Genomic DNA, 17,257 nt, shown 5'->3' on the forward strand with positions numbered 1-17,257 from the left:
GATGTTTTGTTCCCCGAGCCACTTAGTTATCACTTTTGCCTTATGGCAAGGTGCTCCATCATGCTGGAAAAGGCATTGTTCGTCACCAAACTGTTCCTGGATGGTTGGGAGAAGTTGCTCTTGGAGGATGTGTTGGTATCATTCTTTATTCATGGCTGTGTTCTTAGGCAAAATTGTGAGTGAGCCCAATCCCTTGGCTGAGAAGCAACCCCACACATGAACGGTGTCAGGATGCTTTACTTTTGGCATGACACAGGACTGACGGTAGCGCTCACCTTGTCTTCTTCGGACAAGCTTTTTTCCGGATGCCCCAAACAATCGGAAAGGGGATTCATCAGAGAAAATGACTTCACTCCAGTCCTCAGCAATCCAATCCCTGTACCTTTTGCAGAATATCACTCTGTCCCTAATGTTTTTTCTGGAGAGAAGTGGCTTCTTTGCTGCCATTCTTGACACCAGGCCATCCTCCAAAAGTCTTCGCCTCACTGTGCTTTCAGATGCACTCACACCTACCTGCTGCCATTCCTGAGCAAGCTCTGTACTAGTGGTGTCCCAATCCCGCAGCTGAATCAACTTTAGGAGACGGTCCTGGCGCTTGCTGGACTTTCTTGGGCGCCCTGAAGCCTTCTTCTCAACAATTGAACCGCTCTCCTTGAAGTTCTTGATGATCCCATAAATGGTTGATTTAGGTGCAATCTTACAGGCAGCAATATCCTTGCCTGTGAAGCACTTTTTGTGCAAAGCAATGATGCCGGCACTTGTTTCCTTGCAAGTAACCATGGTTGACAGATGAAGAACAATGATTCCAAGCACCACCCTCGTTTTGAAGCTTCCAGTCTGTTATTCGAACTCAATCAGCATGACAGAGTGATCTCCAGCCTTGATCTCGTCAACAATCACACCTGTGTTAACGAGAGAATCACTGACATGATGTCAGCTGGTCCTTTTGTAGCAGGGCTGAAATGCAGCGGAAATGTTTTTTGGGGATTCAGTTCATTTGCATGGCAAACAGGGACTTTGCAATTAATTGCAATTCATCTTATCACTATTAATAACATTCTGGAGTATATGCAAATTGCCATCATACAAACTGAGGCAGCAGACTTTATTCAAATTTGTATTTGTATCATTCTCAAAACTTTTGGCCACGACTGTACTATTGCAGCACCATTTCAACTTCAACGTTTTAACATTATCAAAGCACCTATGCTTTGTCTAATACAGTGACAACTAAGATACCAAAAACAATTTAGTCCAATGTAAGCTAAATATCATGTGTCTGTCCATGGCACTGACTCCTCATGTAACGGCTGTTGGTGGAAGAAGGTGAGGACCAAGGTGCAGCGTGGTACGTGTTCATACTTTTATCAATGGAACTGAACACTGATTAACAAAAACAACAAAGAGAACAACCGAAACAGTTCTGTCTGGTGCAGACACAAAAACAGAAAGCAACTACCCACAAACACAGGTGGGAACAGGCTACCTAAGTATGGTCCTCAATCAGAGACAACGATTGACAGCTGCCTCTGATTGGGAACCATACCAGGCCAAAGACATAGAAGTACAAAACCTAGAACAAAACATAGAATGCCCACCCCAACTCACGCCCTGACCAAACCAAAATAGAGACATAAAAAAGAAACTAAGGTCAGGACGTGACAGCAGCCCCCCCCCCCCCCCCCCCCACCACCCCTCCCCCAAAGGTGCGGACTCCGGCCGCAAAACCTGAACCTATAGGGGAGGGTCTGGGTGGACATTTCACCGCAGTGGCGGCTCTGGTGCGGGACGTAGACCCCACTCCACCTTAGTCTTTGCCCACTTAGGTGGTGCCTCTGGAGTGGCGACCCTCGCCACCGCGGGCCCCGTATAGGAGGGAGACTCTGGCGGCGCCGGAGTGAAGGGTAACTCTGGCGGCACCCGAGTGAAGGGCGACTCTGGCGGCGCCGGAGTGAAGGGCGACTCTTGTGGTGCTGGAGTGAAGGGCAACTCTGGCGCCTCCGGACTGACGGGCGGCTCTGGCAGCTCCGGACAGACGGCGGCTCTGGCAGTTCCGGACAGGAGGGCAACTTGGTTCTAGGAGCAGGCACAGGACTCACCAGGCTGGGGAGACATACAGGTGGCCTCTTCCTTGGCCGAGACACTGAATGCACTGGGCCGTGGAGGCGTACTGGAGGTCTCGAGCAACGAGCCTGCACAACCCGTCCTGGCTGGATACCCCAAATCCAAACTGGCTTCCCATTACACTTTTTTTTTGGTGCACTAGGACCAAACACAGTTGAACTCACTCAGTTTAGCTCAACGCTGATTGGCTATAAAAAAAAAGAAATCATAATAATATATATATATATATATCAAGGGAGGCCAAATGCTTGCTGGCTTCCCTTGCATTCAATGCTACGGTCTGCAAAAATATCATACTATTTTTGACCAGACAGCATCAAATAGATGGGCTGCACATACAGAGACAGAGGGGCGCTGTTTCGCTTGCTTGGATGCTTTCTCCGGTGAGATACATCAGCCTCTTGCGAATCTAAGGAAAATTATGAAACACGAGACAAATTATTTTATGTGTTCATTTCTTTTTTTAATTGGTCATTTTTATTGGGGAACCTATGAATACAAGCCACTGCACAGACATACAGTACATTTGATATGCAGATAATTTTATGGGGGGGAAACTAGGCGGTAAAGCAATACAAAACAAACACATACAAACAACGACATACAGTAAATCATATTCCATCAATCAACTCCTGTGTTTTGACGTAAAAGTGGCCAAAACAAGGTCGACAAAAGCCCTATAAATTGCTACACTTACTAATCTTGGTGACATCAAGGTCAGTTTTTGCCGTGGAGAGAGCTGTGGGGCAATGATGCGCAGCAGCAGACACTCAGCAGAAGCCATTCAGATAGTCATCTGGGGCCCATGCAGCACACAACCTCCCTGTATGGTGAACATGTTAGGAGCTACATCAGACAACTGACAACAAATACATGCTACATCATTGGATGTCTTATTTAGAATGTCCTAATATGTGCACCGTACTGCAGAACAACAGGGATGCAAGGAGCCTGACATGCTCCAGGTCGGTCTGCTTCAAAGAGCCACAGAGCAGATGAGTCTCTGGTGGACCATCAGACTCATTCGGACCAGGATGAGAGTTCACTTCTACCCTAACAGTGTGAAGCTTTGGAGGAGCTAATGAACCCCCTGTTTGTCTGTTGGGAGTAAACAGAAACATGTCTTGACTTGCCTCTCCAGTTTTTTTTAAGTGGTGTGGCTGCAGTGCATCCAGTCTGCCTCTTTCGTTTCACCTCTCTCTATCCTCCTCGTCCTCTTTCTCTCTCCCCAGTGGAATCCTGAAGTTCAGCCAAACAAATACTTATGCAACTTTCCCTCACCTACCCGCACACCCTGTAGTGAAGGGAAAATGGGTGGTTTTGTAAGAGTATGATGGGTAGACAGCCAGTCCCTCTCAACAGCTGGAAGTCTGATCAGGCCTTCGGAAGTGACTGCTTCAGAGCAAATAATGATAGAATCTATTGTTCAGAAATAAAGAGACTGAAGGGTTTATTGCAAAATGCCGGAATCAGCTGGCTCTTTATTGCGCCAGACCTACAGGGATTTTAGGCCTGAAATGAGCAGCTCATTCATTGATGACAGAGAATCATCAAACATCACCAAAAATGTTGGAAATGAATGAAAGGGAAAAACTGCTGTGATGTACTCGATGTCGCTAATGCTCTACAGAGTTGGACTTGGTTTATAATACAGTCAGGGGGGAAGTCATCTGATTAAAACATAGCTTTTCTCAAAAGCTTTGAAAGTTACAGCTGAGAAACTGGAGCAGGTCTTTCTAAATAAATATTTAAGCTCCAATCCCTTACATCCCCGAGACATCTTCCCTCTAAGAAGCCCCTTTTGCCATTTGCTGATTTACCCAGCGTTTGTTTCCCTGTCGATAGGCTTCTTCCTTTTACCAGAAAGACAGCTGCAGGTGCTTATTTTAGCCGTCAATCACAATTTACCTCTTGAAAAAAAAAGACAATCTCTTTGTTGGCAGTGCATTTGCATAACATTATGTCTGATAGACCATGTTGAGTAGGGAGGGAGGGAGGGAGGGAGAGAGAGAGAGAGAGAGAGAGAGAGAGAGAGAGAGAGAGAGAGAGAGAGAGAGAGAGAGAGAGAGAAAGATCACCATTAGTGCTGAGAGCATTAGCAGTGCTGAGGGGAAGAACTCTGTGCACCTGACAAAGTGGAGATACTACACAGACCTGTGCTGTTGCGAACCTTGAAAGGCTTCCCAGTCAAATGTGACTCACTGTGACAACGACATGTGAATGACCATCCTCTACACTGCTCCCAGGTGTGGTGGACTGGTGAGCTCTGCCAGGCATATTGCTGCTGGTTTTTGTTTTCGATTTTCTGGCCCCAGAAAGCAAGGCTACGCTCTAGAAATTTACTGGCACATTGCTTTGTGAATACCTGAAGGGGAAAGAGAACGTAAGCCTGAAAGAGACACGGAATAGAAATTCCTTCAAATGCAGTGTGCTCTGTCACTCCTTCTGAGCCACAGAACTCTGACAATAGATCGTTTTTCAGTCATTTATTGAGAAACCACCAAGACCGTGGCCTTGTCAGACCATTAGTTGAGACACAGACAAAGACATTGGTACTGAGGCCCACACCCAGATCCCTTTATACGCTACGACCAAGGAGAAATACTTCATCTCTGTCCAAGCTAGTTTTGAGACAATATTCATTTCTTTATTCAAACCCTGTTAGAACCACATTTTCCACCCAGTAGGAAAATGAATGTGTATGTGGAATGTACTGTGCTCATGTTTCTCACTAGGCATACAGTGCCTTGCGAAAGTATTCGGCCCCCTTGAACTTTGCGACCTTTTGCCACATTTCAGGCTTCAAACATAAAGATATAAAACTGTATTTTTTTGTGAAGAATCAACAACAAGTGGGACACAATCATGAAGTGGAACGACATTTATTGGATATTTCAAACTTTTTTAACAAATCAAAAACTGAAAAATTGGGCGTGCAAAATTATTCAGCCCCTTTACTTTCAGTGCAGCAAACTCTCTCCAGAAGTTCAGTAAGGATCTCTGAATGATCCAATGTTGACCTAAATGACTAATGATGATAAATACAATCCACCTGTGTGTAATCAAGTCTCCGTATAAATGCACCTGCACTGTGATAGTCTCAGAGGTCCGTTAAAAGCGCAGAGAGCATCATGAAGAACAAGGAACACACCAGGCAGGTCCGAGATACTGTTGTGAAGAAGTTTAAAGCCGGATTTGGATACAAAAAGATTTCCCAAGCTTTAAACATCCCAAGGAGCACTGTGCAAGCGATAATATTGAAATGGAAGGAGTATCAGACCACTGCAAATCTACCAAGACCTGGCCGTCCCTCTAAACTTTCAGCTCATACAAGGAGAAGACTGATCAGAGATGCAGCCAAGAGGCCCATGATCACTCTGGATGAACTGCAGAGATCTACAGCTGAGGTGGGAGACTCTGTCCATAGGACAACAATCAGTCGTATATTGCACAAATCTGGCCTTTATGGAAGAGTGGCAAGAAGAAAGCCATTTCTTAAAGATATCCATAAAAAGTGTTGTTTAAAGTTTGCCACAAGCCACCTGGGAGACACACCAAACATGTGGAAGAAGGTGCTCTGGTCAGATGAAACCAAAATTGAACTTTTTGGCAACAATGCAAAACGTTATGTTTGGCGTAAAAGCAACACAGCTGAACACACCATCCCCACTGTCAAACATGGTGGTGGCAGCATCATGGTTTGGGCCTGCTTTACTTCAGCAGGGACAGGGAAGATGGTTAAAATTGATAGGAAGATGGATGGAGCCAAATACAGGACCATTCTGGAAAAAACCTGATGGAGTCTGCAAAAGACCTGAGACTGGGACGGAGATTTGTCTTCCAACAAGACAATGATCCAAAACATAAAGCAAAATCTACAATGGAATGGTTCAAAAATAAACATATCCAGGTGTTAGAATGGCCAAGTCAAAGTCCAGACCTGAATCCAATCGAGAATCTGTGGAAAGAACTGAAAACTGCTGTTCACAAATGCTCTCCATCCAACCTCACTGAGCTCGAGCTGTTTTGCAAGGAGGAATGGGAAAAAATTTCAGTCTCTCGATGTGCAAAACTGATAGAGACATACCCAAAGCGACTTACAGCTGTAATCGCAGCAAAAGGTGGCGCTACAAAGTATTAACTTAAGGGGGCTGAATAATTTTGCACGCCCCATTTTTCAGTTTTTGATTTGTTAAAAAAGTTTGAAATATCCAATAAATGTCGTTCCACTTCATGATTGTGTCCCACTTGTTGTTGATTCTTCACAAAAAAATACAGTTTTATATCTTTATGTTTGAAGCCTGAAATGTGGCAAAAGGTCGCAAAGTTCAAGGGGGCCGAATATATATATATAGCATATCAGACAAGAAAACCAAAGACCAGGCCTGATAGAATTGGAGGATTCACTGTAAACCATGGTTTCGGTTTTCCAAGCAGCTCATATGCTCTGATGAAGAAGAAATGCCACTGCTTTATAACTCTCCCAAAACACCATGCCAACGCAGAAAATTCAGTTTGCATTAAGTACAGATGAAATATGTTTAACATATGGTTGGAAAAAGGTCTAACCGGTATAACATGCGGGATATGAACCCGAGTCTCCCACAGGATCAACCAACATATTAGACCAAGAGGAAATTCCCTCAGAGGCTGAGGGCAGACACTGGTTCTGAAGATCGAGGGTGGGGCTACGTCATCATGTGACCATGACCGACTCATGTCCACTACACTGGCACAATATCTGCAACATGCAATACACTTTGTTGGATCACCCCACAAAGTTAATTTCAGGTCCTCAGTGATGCCCTCTATAGCAGCCTACATAACTAGTGATAAACACATACAGTACTACATGATAATGTGACCCTGATAAGCGTCCTACAGGAATCCCATCTCATGTTATCTGGGATGAGTTTAGACCCATTCTGCTAATGAGGACATCAGTGAAGGCTGTGGCTGCTGTATTGCAGGGGCTTGGGTCTCCAGTGCACTGTAACATGAAACACAAACTCTTCGATCAGGCCATCTATTTACGGCCCACACATTTTAATGGAGCAAAACGTATCCCTACAAAGCCTGTACTCTGTCAGAATTTGGCAGCCTGGCAGCCGACTGAGACACAGAAGGTAGAAGGCTGGCTTATTCTTCCAAGTGAAACCAGGGCTAGAGTTGACCTTTTTTTTCTTGCACAACTGCCTCGGAATAGCTTGCATGCATGAATAGGTGCATACTGAAGTCAGATATCTGTGTACAGTCAGTATGAGCTGGGTGACTGTGGGTGTATGGCATAGACCCCCTGAATCGTCAATTTGACAATGTCCCTATCTGTGATTCCTCCCTGCAGTTGGAAACCAAACTGTTTGGTTTTGGCTTTGAGTCCATGTGCTTCTTCTAAGTGCCTCCCCTGTTTCAAGTCAAGTTGCGACTTCAGTTTTTTCTTTTTTGTCAGGGATCATCAAACAAACAAGTTTACTCTCCTTTTCAAATTTTGCTTCCATAAAACATGCATACATTTCATCTTGTTGGATATGTTAGATTCATTTAATGAGCTGGTGACACTACCACTGCATTTCAAAGCACAGCTTCTGTCACCGTCTGACAGGCTGCTCAAACATCCCCCATCTTTCTCAAGGCTGACATACCTCCCTATTTAAGTTTCCAACAAATGTAGCTCTTTTTTTTACCTTAGCGTCTGTCATGGCAGTTTTTCACCACAGCAAGGATGTCTATTTATTTTGCTCCTATTTACTTTCTCTCTGCAAATTTACTTTCCCCAAGTCATATATCTCTGCTGTTGTTTTTCCTGTGCACAATGTTTTCCAGGTTTTATTGCTCAAGCCGTTTGGTTGGGCTGAATTGAATCTGACAACCTTGTTATAGCTGCAACAACATCAGAATTATGGCTAAAAGTAGTCTTTTGTTGGGATGTTATTTTCTGTGTAGATATTTGATTGCAAAGTTTGAATGCAACAATTGATCTTACTGGCCTATACACTGAGTGTACAAAACATTGAGGACACCTCCCCCCTCCCCTCATTTTGCCCTCAGAACAACCTCAATTCATCGGGGCATGCAACCTACAAGGTGTCGAAAACGTTCCACAGGGATGTTGACTCCTATGCTTGCCACAGTTGTGTCAAGTTGACTGGATGTCCTTTGGGTGGTGGACCATTCTTGATACACACAGGAAACTGTTGAGAGTGAAAAACCCAGCAGTTCTTGACACACTCACGCTCCTGGCACCTACTTCAGTACCATACTTTGTTCAAAGGCACTTAAATATTTTGTCTTGCCCATTCACCCTCTGAATGGCACACATACACAATCCATGTCTCAATTGTCTCAAGGCTTGAAAATCATTATTTAACCTGTCTCCTCCCCTTCATCTACACTGATTGAAGTGGATTTAACAAGTGATATCAATAAGGGATCATAGTTTTCAGCTGGATTCAACTGGTCAGTCTGTCATGGAAAGAGCAGGTGTCCTTAATGTTTTGTGCACTCAGTGTATGCCGACAAAGTATAGCTTTTCAAGTTGGGCCAAATTGTAAATGACATGTATAATTGCCTTGGAATCATTCAAATAACCCCTATACTGCCATTAGCCCAGATAATTTAATATCCACCCAATTAACTGCCATTAACAAATTAGTCTGATACTGAAGTGATGATAAATAGTCAACTGAATGTCCAGCCACAAGTACTACTGAGTCTGCCACAGCAGCATCCATTGAACAGTAGCCAAAGAACCCTGCCGCAAACCCTCCATTCGTAACACCTAACTTTAACATAAGTAATTACATTGTAATTACAGTACATTGTAGAATATTCTCCGCTGTTCTGGTCCAGACTTTAATTGAGATCACGAGAAGACTGTGAGATGTTGTTAAACACATACACCAACCAAATAAAACTGAACGGAGAGAACATCTTGTTTTATTCTATATATTCTATTCTAAAGTGATCTGCACTCTGCGGAATCTTTCAACCTACTAGGTAAACACCCTAGAAAACCAAGGAGATTTTGAGGTTCGTTTGACCATTATTTCATTACATTTTCACTGAAGAAAGCCTTAGTATTCAGCCTCTACTCCTGCACCTCTACAATTCCTCCACAGTGGGTTTGACATTTGATTTGAATACACTTGTTGAGTCACTTACTAGTAACTAGATTGCTATTTTCTGTTAATTGATCTGAAATTGCGTTGTTCATCACAATCACAGTGGACATTAATGCAATCATGGTAACTAGGGCTTTTGCGTTTTCTCCATTAGTTTCCTTCATTTGTTGAGACCTTTTTCTAATGTATTGATTATTATTCAACTTAATTGAAATGCATTTCAGATGTTTCGACTTGGCTTGCAACCCCAGTATTTGTCAAAGCCTCAGAATATGTCAGTTTCCTCTTCCTCTTTTTACCTCGACTGAATACTGTTACCATATGTTGATAGGAGACAGTATCGAAACAGACATGGATCAGTGTTTCGCATCTGCCAATAGCTATTTTACAGGAGTTACGTTACCAGAGATTCTTACTGTACAGTAGTTGATGTCCTTCCTGAAAGCATTAGACCTCTTTACCATGCTAATAAACACGTGTTTGGGATGCCTTTTTCGACTCATGAATTAAACAGGAGTTTGGAATGCCTTTTTCGGCTCATGAATTAAACAGGAGTTTGGAATGCCTTTTCGACTTATGAATGCAAGTAATGTAGTCATGGGCATTTCTGCTACGAGTCACGACACATTTCCACACAACGGTAAACATCATCCGTGAGCCCTGTGGCTTGTGTGCTGAGGACTTAGTTGCCTTTGAGTCACTTTGCTGGGCACTGAGGTGTGACTGTCTGTTATGGCAACAGTTTCTGGGGGCAGGGATGGCGTCAGGGGTTCAGCTGCAGCCTGCGACACTGTCTGTACTCTAGGAAGGTGACATCCCAGCTTTGTGAAACTTCATCTTGATTGTAGGAGTGACACTGAGTCAGAGCTGGGGATGTATTATGTAGGCTACTGTTGACCGAAAAAAAAGACTGCGTTGGAATAATAGCAAAGAATAATAGCACAGACCATAATCATAACCACTCACTCCTCTCTCTCCTTATAAATGGCAGAATTTTTAAGACAGAGAGAACAAACGACGTAAATTGAAAAGGCATTTTTAAGTAATCATTCTGTTCAGGTGACTTAATGCCACGACATCAAAACTTTGCAGTGTCCCAGATAAAATGTAGAAGTCAAATAAATCCATAGTCATCTCTTTAGGAATACTATACTGCCCCCTTGTGACTTAGTGAGAATAAATCCAAAAATGACAATATGTTGTTTTCTTCTGATTCCGTAAATCATTTCTAGAAAAATATCCTGCATTACATCTCATGCACCACCAGCGAGCACAAAACAAATACATAGTGAGTGACACATTACTGTCTGGGTTTAAATCAACTAACTGATGTCTCCATCCTATGTTAGCTACTGTTAAAACACCAAGTGTATTCTTTATGACAGCAGGCTCCACTTGTCCACCCACCAGGGCTCTGATGACGGTCCCTACACCTTCTAGGCTTCTGTAGTGTCACACACAGTCCCCCTCTATGGTTCCTCCTTCGCCTCCCAGTTTCTCTCTCGCCATCTGTATCAGCGAGGGAAGTAAAGGCTGCAGGGCTGGAAAATACAGAACACAGAGATGAGTCACTTCACACATAACCAACCACTCCTCCTACTAGAGATAGGGTTGGCATTTGGTCCCTCAGTGAGGGGCAGCCTCCTCCACCCCCCCACCCCCCACCCCCCATTGGCTCTTGCTATTCTTGGGGCCGATGATTAAGACTCACACCACATTGACAAAAGTCTGGGCTTTGCTTTGCAGGACACGTGTCAGTCAGGTTCCAGCAGTAGCATAGGAATAGCAGTGGCAAGGGAACAAAGACATGGGAAGACGCGAGCAACTCCTCTCGTGACTCATACTACAGCATGCGATCATGTGTGTTCTCATGTGTGAGGAGAAAAGAATCAACCGCTATCTCTCCAAGATGAATATGAACAGCACATGGACTCCACACTATACGCAATCTACAAGCACTATGTCTTTTACATTTGTCATTGGAATTAAATGGTTTATAGTGAGTGGAATCTCATCTTTGATTGCTCTAGAAATATATACTACCGCTCAAAAGTTTGGGGTCACTTAGAAATGTCCTTGTTTTTGTAAGAAAAGCACACTTTTTGTCCATTAAAATAACAACAAATTGATCAGAAATACAGTGTAGACATTGGTCATGTTGTAAATGACTATTGTAGCTGGAAACGGTTGATTTTTTATGGAATATCTACATTGGCGAACAGAGACCCATTATCAGCAACCATCACTCCTGTGTTCCAATGGCACGTTGAGTTAGCTAATCCAAGTTTATCTTGTGAGGCGTCTGTTTTTCATACTAGACACTCTAAGTGCTAACATAATTGCAAAAAGGTTTTCTAATGATCAATTAGCCTTTTAAAATTATAAACTTGGATAAGCTAACACAACGTGCCAGTGGAACACAGGAGTGATGGTTGCTGATAATGGGTCTCTGTTCACCTATGTAGATATTCCATAAGAAATCATCTGTTTCCAGCTGCAATAGTCATTAACAACATGAACAATGTCTGCACTGTATTTCTGATCAATTTGATCTCATTTTAATGGACAAAAAAAAAGAGCTTTTCTTTAAAAACAGGGACATTTCTAAGTGACCCCAAACTTTTGAACGGTAGTGTATATTCAAAGTCATGTTCTATGTAGAGGTGATGGTTCGTTGAACAAACCTCAAGTTGATGAGTGACTGTGCCTGAGACCTGAACCTTTTGTATTAGCTCCACCTTATGCCTGGGCTTTAGCACAGTGAACTGGCACAGTCTTAAGGTACCAAATTCATGACACGGTGTGTCATACATACAGTTCTTTCCCCATCATGCTCTGGGCACTATGCTATGTTCATGGGGTGGCAAGTAGCCTAGTGGTTGGAGTGTTGGATTTGTTACTGAAAGGTTGCAAGATTGAATCCCCGAGCTGACAAGGTAAAAATCTGATATCTGCCCCTGAACAATGCAGTTAACCCACTGTTCTAAGGCCGTCATTGAAAATAAGAATTTGTGCTTAACTGACTACCCTAGTTAAATAGGTCAAATAAATATTCCAGGAGTATTTTTTCATGAGCAACCTGGCAACTCACACTAGATGGCAGTATAGTATAAAGAACATTTTAGTTTTTGATGGCCTCTAAACTTCTGAGTAGGGCATCAATGGTCTGAAATAAGTGATGCAACAATATTGTCATCAATAAATAGTGGATCAAATACTGATTTATTCTAGTTATTTGATCAAAAATAGTTGTTTTCATACAATTAATTAATGGGAGCTATTGATTAGTGTTTTGTAAGAATTACATTGCACATAAGATAAATGCTGTGCCAAACTGGAAACCTCTCAATTAAAAACTGATAAACCTGTCAAATTCATTGTCTGTTCACATTCTGTGTTCTGATATCAATTCACATACACTACCGTTCAGGTCAAAAGTTTGGAGTCACAACTAATTCTTATTTTCAATGACAGCCTAGGAACAGTGTGTTAACTGCCTTGTTCAGGGGCAGAACAACAGATTTGTACCTTGTCAGCTCAGGAATTGATCTTGCAACCTTTCGGTTACTAGTCCAATGCTCTAACCACTAGGCTACGCTGCCACCCCAAATGTCCTTATTTTTTAAAGAAAGCGCATTTTTCCCCATTATAATAATATCGAATTGATTACAAATACAGTGTAGACATTGTTAATGTTGTAAATGACTATTGTAGCTGGAAACTGCTATTTTTAATGGGATATCTACATAGGCCCATTATCAGCAACCATCACTCCTGTGTTCCAATGACATGTTGTGTTAGCTAATCCAAGTTCATTTTAAAAGGATAATTGATCATTAGAAAACCGTTTTGAAATTATGTTAGCACAGCTGAAAACTGTTGTTCTGATTAAAGAAGCAATAAAACTGCCCTTCTTTAGACTAGTTGAGTATCTGGAGCATCAGCATTTGTGGGTTCGATTACAGGCTCAAAATGGCCAGAAACAAAAACATTTTCTTCTGAAACTCGTCAGTCTATTCTTGTTCTGAGAAATGAAGGCTATTCCATGTGAGAAATTGCCAAGAATCTGAAGATCTTGTACAACACTGTGTACTACTCCCTTCACAGAACAGCTCAAACGGGCTCTAACCAGAATAGAAAGAGTGGGAGACCCCGGTGCACAACTCAGCAAGACTACAAATACATTAGAGTCTCTAGTTTGAGATGGGATGCTCCGGGATGCTGTACTTCTAGGCAGAGTTGCAAAGAAAAAGCCATATCTCAGACTGGCCAATTAAAAGAAAAGATTAAGAAGGCCACAAGATGACAAGACACTGGACAGAGGAACTCCGACTAGAAGACCAGCATCCTGGAGTCGCCTCTTCACTGTTGAAGTTGAGGCTGGTGTTTTGCGGGTACTATTTAATGAAGTTGCCAGTTGAGGACAAGACACTCTAATGTACTTGTCCTCTTTCTCAGTTGTGCACCGGAGCCACCCACTCCTCTTTCTATTCTGGTTAAAGCCAGTTTGCTCTGTCTCAAGTCTCAAGTAAAAGTGAGTCACCTAGTAAAATACTTCTTGAGTAAAAGTCTAAAAGTATTTGGTTTTAAATATACTTCAGTATCAAATGTAAATGTTATTAATAAAATGTACTTAAGTACCAAAAGTAAAAGTAAAAGTATAAATAATTTTAAATTCCTTAATTAAGGAAACCAGACGGCATACAGTTCTTGTTTTTATTTATTTACAGATAGCCAGGGGCACCCTCCAACACTCAGACATAATTTACAAACGAAGCATGTGTTTAGTGAGTCCACCAGATCAGGGGCGGCAGGGATAACTTTTGATAAGTGTGTGAAATAGACAATTTTATTGTCCTGCTAAGCATTTCAAAACGTAATGAAGAGTTTTGGATGTCAGGGAAAATGTATGGAGTAAAAGTACATACTTTTCTTTAAGAATATAGTGAAGTAATAGTCAAAGTTGACTAAAATATAAATAATAAAGTAAAGTACAGATACCCGAAAAAACTACTTAAGTAAAAATACTTGAAAGTACTACTTAAGTACTTTACACCACTGACAAATACTGAGATATATTGTATGCTAAAAAAATGGGAAATTATATTAATCATACTAATACAATTGCTCAAAAGGCACTCGCACATCTGAGCTATCTTTTTTGCAGGTGCATGGTAACAGTTGAATAAGATGAGAAAAAGTAAGAAACCCGGACACTGCTCATGATAGTATCACAATACATTTCACAAATAGTTTTTATAAATCTCAAAGATGGGGTCAAAATTATTGGCACCCCCTGTTTTCAATATCTTTCAATAGCTCACCTTGTGAGGATAGCGGCAATGAGCCTTTTTTCTAAAATGTTTTATGAGATTGGAGAACACATTGAGTGTCCCGACAGTTGTTGGAATGAGTAGACCAAGGTGCAGCGTGGTAAGCGTAGATCTTTCTTTATTTGATGATCACCCAAAAAATAATAGACAGCTGCCTCTGATTGGGAACCATACCCTGCCAACAAAGAAATAGAAAAAATAGAATGCCCACCCAAATCACACCCCGACCTAACCAAAATAGACAAATAAAAAGGCTCTCTAAGGTCAGGACGTGACATTGAGAGGGATCTTAGACGATTCCTCCATACAGAATCTTCCCAGATCCTTGATATCCTTCATCTGCTCTTATGGATTGCCCTCTTCAATTCAAACTATAAGTTTTCAATAGGGTTCAAGTCTGGAGACTGAGATGGGCATTGCAAAATGTTGAATTTGTGCCAATTAACAATTTATTTGTGGAATGTGATGTGCGCTTGGGCTTACTGTGTTGCTGGAAGATAGGCAACCAGGTCTTTAACTAAAAACATCCTGGTACTGGGTAAAGTTCATGATGCCGATGACCTAAACATGGCCCCAGCATGGACCAGTGGAAGCAAAATAACCACATAACATCAAATATCCACCACCATATTTTAAAGGAGGTATGGGATTATTTTCTACTTAATTAAACCAGGGGTGTAAAAAATGTAGATATTTTTAGATTGTTTTTAATACTTGCTTAACAAAGTCACTTTTTCTGTACAATTGTATTAGTACTTTTTTTTATTTCCCAATTTTTTGGAGCATACAATATCGCTCAGTATTTGTATTATTTATTTTATACAGTATTTTTTGCTCATCTTTATCAAGGGTTCCAATAATTAAGGACATGACTGTATATCAAACATTTACAAATGATGCAGTGATTTTAAAACAATTATGAAGGCTATATTGAATTCTGAATGAGACGGAGCAGGGATTAAACCCTATCCATTGAACACATCAAAGGGTTAAATTCAGATTACATCATCGACTCCAGCCGAGGAGCAGCCATCTTTTTCCAAGACCAACAATTTCACTTTCACCGAAGAAAAACAAATAGCTATTTATTTATTAATCATCTCAAACAAGCGACAATTCCGTTCCATCGAGACAAATACCAACGAACTCAAAGGAAAATCGGTAAGATTTGCATGTCAATGTTTCAATAATTCTACTGTCACTGTTTTTCATGGCTGTTTCAAAATGCACCACTGCCACCGGTTGCTTTGGTGATGCATTGTAACGGTGCAATAATAAGTGATGAACATTGGATACAATGTCAAGGGGCTAGATTTGGCAAAAACATAATGGCAGATCTTGACAGCCTATTTTCACGATAATGGCAGGTTTTGTATGTTGAGTTTATGTTGAAAAACGAATGTGCGTGACCAGTTTTTAACAACACAATACCATGCAACTTTTCTGATAATTTATTAGGTAACCTAACACACCTGACATTTTGAAATAGTGTCTATCTATTTGACAATAGCCCCAGACGTCACCAATTAAGTACAGCTCGTAGTGGGGTGATTTGAGCTAGATTAGATTAGATGTAGAGTTCTTATATGATGAAGTCTTTTAAATGTTAAAAGGCGCAATCAGCAGTCACTACATCCATTTTTGACTTATAAATGCATGATATGTACGCAATGATTCTAGAAGAATATAACTTGTTAGTGCTTCATGTGCTTAGTTCAAATGTCATACCACATCGGAACCCAAAATATAAGCGTGTTTTCAACATTTGTAAACAAAGAAAAGGTAGACAAACATGGTTAAAACGATCATTTTGATATCATGGATTGTCATTCGTTGAGTCCATAGCTATGTCTATGAATTTGAGAGAGGTTACATTTTCCCAGCGCCATCCCTTATTTTTTTTACCGAACTAGAGGTGGGGAACCGCGCTTTGTTATTGTCAAATCAAATCAAGATGATGTTGATAGACATGGCAGCTCTGTTTCTAGTTCCTTATTGTTTCTACCGCTGCCTGACGCTTTAATGATTAACTCCAAATGCTGAAAATATGTGCCGCTCAAGGTCATGAACATGTGTAAGCTTTTGGAGTATTATGTTTTTAAACACCTGTTGATCTTGTTCAGTATCACAGAGGTCAGCATGAGAGTTCACAACATCAATATGCCCCCAGACGGTCTGTTAAAACTCTGGGCGTTTATATGCTGCTTAACACTGTCAACAAACACAACATATATTTGAAGTCTTTTCACACATCATTCGTTTTGAAATCCCACTCCCCAAACAAACCCATGTAACCAGAAAGCGTCTCTCAAGGGAAAACCGTTTCTAGATTGAGCCAGATTGCTCTCCCAGCACCCTTTCCCCACTGTATGATGCACATGGATGTGACTGTGGGTGTAGGGCCTGAGAAAATCATGTATCCATCTGAGCCAGCAGCACTGTGAGGGATGGAGGAAGGAAGGAAACGGTTGTAATCGGGGTAACTTTTCTGTTTTCCAAAGTGGAGGCAGGAAGTCAATCAGCTCTGGGGAGATGACAGCCAATGAATGCAGAGAGAGAGAGAGAGAGGGAGCGAGAGGTGCTGTGTGTTCTGCATTTTCTGTTGAATTTGAGAGAGAAGGAATACATGTATGTTACATGACTGTCCACTGTCATAAACTTCCTTTCATCGTTTATTTC

At 41.6% G+C, this 17,257-nt stretch overlaps 1 protein-coding gene across 1 annotated transcript in view; it reads left to right on the top strand.

The window, feature by feature from the left end:
* Window positions 1-15,618: 15,618 nt before the first annotated feature.
* The window catches only part of LOC139364744 (myocardin-related transcription factor B-like), a 45,572-nt gene continuing 43,933 nt past the window's right edge, over window positions 15,619-17,257 (top strand). The window contains exon 1 of the mRNA XM_071101772.1: window positions 15,619-15,739. The gene's annotated coding sequence lies outside the window, so the exon portion shown is untranslated. The remainder of the gene's footprint in view (window positions 15,740-17,257) is intronic.

This window comes from Oncorhynchus clarkii, chromosome 13, assembly GCF_045791955.1.
Source record: "Oncorhynchus clarkii lewisi isolate Uvic-CL-2024 chromosome 13, UVic_Ocla_1.0, whole genome shotgun sequence".
Classification (NCBI taxonomy): Eukaryota; Metazoa; Chordata; class Actinopteri; order Salmoniformes; family Salmonidae; genus Oncorhynchus; species Oncorhynchus clarkii.